Consider the following 5,109-nt stretch of genomic DNA (forward strand, 5'->3'; position numbering starts at 1 on the left):
ACAATGTTCTACTTTTGTTGAGCTCATTATCCATATTCTTTAAACACTTTAAGAATATCCTTCTTTATGGTAAGAAATGTACTATCATTTTAGATGAAGTCCATACGGTTGTGACATCCAAAGAATTTTCAAGGGTAAAATATTTGAAGATTGACAATAGTGATGAAGACTTAAGTTTCTTAAGAGAAGAAAGTGAGCGTAGAGGATTGTACAAATCAAAGAGGTTTGACAAGTCAAAGTTAAAATTCTTTATTTGTCAAAAACATGTTCACTTCAAGAGGGATCAGGACCCTCTCTTGTTAGTTCTCTTCAGCTCTCCCTGCTGCACTCATCACAATCATTCATCCACATATTGTTTCACTTTTCAAAAACTTTATTTTTATTTTATTTTTTTTTATAAACTCTTAGCCATTGGATAAGCATAGGAGAAGAAGCTGAACATAAAAAGCAGGAGGTGATCCATTTCCCTTCAAGAGTGATTGTTTTGAGAGGGAGGACAATGAAGATTCTATTAAGATTGTAGTTGTCCCTGATAAAGATAGTTATGAGAATGTTGGTGCATTAGTGGTGTTGAGTTTGGAGATTGAAGAGGGCTAGATCATAGACTCCGGTTTATCTTATCCCATGTGTCTAAGAAAAGAATATTTTAAAACTGTGATGTTGGAGCAATGTGGAGTAGTTCTCCTTAGTGACAAAAGGCTTGCAAGGTTTATGGAATTGGTATGATCAGACTTAAAATGTTCAATAATCACTAGTTTCTTCTTCGCAGCGTAAGGTATGTTAAAGAACTCAGGCCAATTTTTTTATCCATTAGTATGTTTGATGATCTAGAATATTTATTAACTACAGCTAAACATGGGGTGTTGATGATTTCACATGGTGAACGGATTATAGCTAAAGAGTATGAAATGTATGGTTTATATATATTTAAGAAGGTTCCAATGTTGTTGTTCATTCATCATCAATTAGCCAAGACATTCAATTTCAAGAGAGTTTTAAATTTGTTTTGAGTTCTTTGCAAACGAATTATTTCATCTTCTACCTCTTTCTTTATCCATTCTTGTTTGGATTTAAATCTCATCTTTTTAGTGTGAGATCTGTGATGAAGTTGTTATTGTGATTAACATTTCTTTGTAGTTTTCTTGTGATTTTAGAGGTTTACAAATTTTATGTGTGGTTGTGGCTTGTTTAGACAAGTCCAACATAAAAGAACGAGGATCTTCTATCCATAATTACTTTCGTAGTGTTGTGTAGAAGTGGGAGTTCTAAATTTTTAGACACAACAAGGCTTAAGAAACCGGTAGGATCGAGTAATGATCGTTGGAGAACATAGCTCTTAGAGCAACATTCTTAGTGCTTGAAGATTCAAGACGTTTTCGAGTAAAGAATTCGCTAAGATTCGGTTTTGGATACCCTTTACAATTAAACGAGGATTCAGGTAGGATATTTTATAATTTTAGCATGAGTTAGATGATTATTATACTAAACATCTTAGCAAGGACGATATTCTCTCTCTCTCTATATATATATATATATATATATATATATATATATATATATATATATATATATATATATATATATATATATATATATATATATATATATATCAACTACCTACCTATCAATGAAACATGCCACCAAACACCCTATATTACCCTTTTAATCAAATTTCATTTCTACTATAAAAGACCCTTTTTCGTAATTTACTAAATAATATTATACTAACCAATCAAATATCTCCTTTCATCCAAGTGGCAACTTATTTTCAAAAAACTTTCCCCCTCTTACTTCTCTTTACCCGGGTAAAGCTATTGTTCAACCTTTTCATTTTCCACTCACAGTCGGCTCTCTCATCCCACACTTTCCCCTATTCTCTCTTTCTCTCCCCGTTTTCTTTCTTCTCTTTCTTTCCCCTCTCAAACCCTAACAACTTCATCACTTTCTTTCTCTCTCATATCTATGGCCACCACCACCTCCAATGAAAAAACTAATTTCACATCTCACAGTCTTCCTAATGAACCGGTTACATTTTTGTTTCGACGGGTTTCAAAAAGTAGCGTCGGAGGGTGGTGGACGAAAGAAAACCGTGGCCGGTTTCGTCGGCATATTTAGCTATTTCGGTGAGTCGTCTTCTTCTTTTTCGTCTCATTTTTTTACGAATTCATTATTGTGTTGATTTGTTTTGTTGTTATTGACTGATGTTTATACTGTGTTTTGCGAATTGGTGAAGGATTGTTACAGTTTGTTATCAATGTTTTGCGTTTTTTTTATTTTCTCACTTTCTTGACCACTTTTTTCTCACTTTTTGTTATAGCTTATATGAATAAGTTGTTTTGGGACTGATACGAATAAGTTGTTTCGAGAATACAATAAATAAGTTAATTTCAGTTTTGAGAATGGATAAATATTTTTTGGTGTTTTTGAAGTGTTTCTCACTTTTCCATTCTCTCAGATTTTTGCAAGAAACACAGAGAAACTGCGGTGTGGTGTCGTTTTTGTGTGAACCGAGAGTGAGCCGGTGATGATTGTTGAAACACAGTGGTTGGAGGGAGTATTCGTGGCCGAAAAAGTTGAGAGAAGCCAAAGGGTTGGTACTGTGGATGTTTGTTGATTTTCGGTTCGGATTAGATAAACAAGGAAGAGGAAGTAGTTGTTGTGTTGGACTGAGACAAGGATGAAGGCATGTTTTTGTTGTTGTTGTTATACATCTATAGAGAACAGGTTCGGTTAATTTAAATGAATGCTTGTAACTTTGACATCGGTATGTTCTGGGAATATTATTGATGTTAATGATGTGTTTGTTTTGTTGATTGTGTTTTGTACATAAGGATACCATTTAATGGAATTAGTCCTGGAATAGAAGTAAAAAAGATGGACTATGTCATGAGCAATATGATGCTACTGGATAATCAGAAACCAGTTTATATTCTTGAAATATTGTTTGAAAATCTTCTGGGAAACTCTGTGTCAGTAACCTTTTGTGAAATTTACTAGCGAAAACATCTACTGTGAAATTTTATCCTTTCAATTATATATGTTTGAAAATTTGCATCAACTCTGAATATATTTAAGATATGAATTAATTTTCCCGTGCTAACTTGATACATTTTTTGTGAAGATTGTTGATCAGCAGAGTTTAGAGAAAGTTGATCAAAAGTCCTGTTGTGTTCTACGTTGCTGCAGTGTTTGGGAATCAACTTATAATTTAATCTAACATTTCTTTGTCATCATATATACATGGAGATTGCAGTAATTTCTATGTACAAAAGTCTGAATCAAAATATGTCGGTAGTGAAAGCTTTCGAGATTGTAATAATTCTGTTGACATTCCAAAAGCAGCAATTTTGTTGGCAGTATAGTTTTTTGTTCATGAAAAAGCTCATATTCATCATATTTATATGCACTAATAATCCATTAAGAGTTTAAAGCATGGTAAAATCCGTGGCAATAGCTTGTGGGGACGTTGAGGCCTTCATGCAATTTTGCAAGGGGTGATCACAAGGAGAAAATATGGGATCATGCTGCTGGTGTTATCATCACACAAGAGCCATGAGGCACCGTAACAGATATAAGGGGTCATTCATCGGACTTCTTCATAGGTAAAACAGATTATTATTTACACGTAAAGCACATTATAGTGATTTTAGATCATTTATTATAGGGAAATTGGACTTTTCATTACTTGAAGCTACTGCTAATGAAGAGAATTTGAAGGTACTTTTTAAAATTTTGAGAATGTTCTAAAATTACTTCATGTCATGGATACATGTGTCAAATTTTGAGAATGTTCTAAAATTACTTCATGTCATGGATACATGTGTGGTGCAGTGGCTATATAGAGTATTCAAAGTCTTCTATTCTCAGGACCGCTGAATCTAAATGCAGTTGCTCTTGAATTTAAATTTATTTTTCTTGATATTTGTTGCACAGAAGCTGGAAGTGAGTTTGGTTTTTAAAATTGGTTAATGTCTTTAATCTTAATACCATGCTCAAATCTATAGTTTGCTCTTTATTTGTGGTAGCACTATTGTAAGTTTGTGATTATCTACAAGTAATTAGTCTGTATATCTTGTGGTGTAGGAAATTGATTGATAGCAAGATAATAGATTGATCAAGGATTCGTTGTGGTTTTGCTGGTGTAGTGGTTTTGCTGGTGCAGTGGATATGCTGCTCATTTGGTTTTGCTGGTGCAGTGGATATGCTGCTCATTTGACCAAGTTCAGACCAAATGAAATAAAGAGAGAGAAGATAAGTTTAGCTTGTGTTTTTGCCTTCACAGAAATTGGATGGTCATGAATCTACTTATGTTCAACATCATTAAACTTATTATGCTTATATTTTATTAGACATCATCTAATTTAAAGTTGAAACATATTAATATTACTATGCTTATATTTGGTCTACAGGTTATATGTATTGTTCATGGAGTTTTTTACAATGTCGTAGGAAAATCCTAAATTGATGGAAAACTGTTGTGTGGTACAAAGTCATTGTCAATCACTTTTCTTGGATATAATGAACCAACTCCTACCAAGTAAGGAGGGGACGTGCCTTCAGGAAAATGCAGTTAAAATGATAAGTTTCTTGCTGCAGCCAAGATTTATAGTATTAATATACAACTGTATTAACCTTTAGGTTTTGACCTGTTATGTACTGTTAACATCAATAATAGGTATTTAACTAGCTGGTAGTCAATGTTTTCAAAACAAATATGATATTTGAACACTAGCAAATTGGATACCATACAGTGACCTTTGAATTTTTAAAGTATAAATGTACCACTTCCAAGGTTTATATATGATGCACTACGGTGTTTAAAATTATATGATGTCACTATAGTGTTAGGGATTAAGTTATATATGATGCCACTAATGTTTAAAATTTTGGTGTTTAAATATCACAACTCTTTTCAAAATCATATGTACCACTTTAGTGTCATACATACCACATTAGTAATGAGTATTTCAACATGCCAACCGAAAAAATCGAATTTATAACGCCAGCCTTCTTTAAATCACTATTGAGTTCATGGGTATATGGTTTAATCAAACAAATTAAAAGTGAATTGTTTTTCATATTCTTTTATGCATTGATTTTAAGTGATTC

At 32.8% G+C, this 5,109-nt stretch overlaps 1 long non-coding RNA gene across 1 annotated transcript; it reads left to right on the top strand.

Moving 5' to 3' along the window:
- Nucleotides 1–1,832: 1,832 nt before the first annotated feature.
- On the top strand, nt 1,833–4,801 carry LOC131622986 (uncharacterized). The gene is made up of 2 exons (XR_009290060.1): nt 1,833–2,123; nt 2,456–4,801. It is a non-coding gene; the product is annotated as an uncharacterized LOC131622986 (long non-coding RNA).
- The last annotated feature ends 308 nt before the right edge of the window (nt 4,802–5,109 follow it).

This window comes from Vicia villosa, unplaced genomic scaffold (genome assembly GCF_029867415.1).
Source record: "Vicia villosa cultivar HV-30 ecotype Madison, WI unplaced genomic scaffold, Vvil1.0 ctg.000048F_1_1, whole genome shotgun sequence".
NCBI classification, from domain to species: Eukaryota; Viridiplantae; Streptophyta; class Magnoliopsida; order Fabales; family Fabaceae; genus Vicia; species Vicia villosa.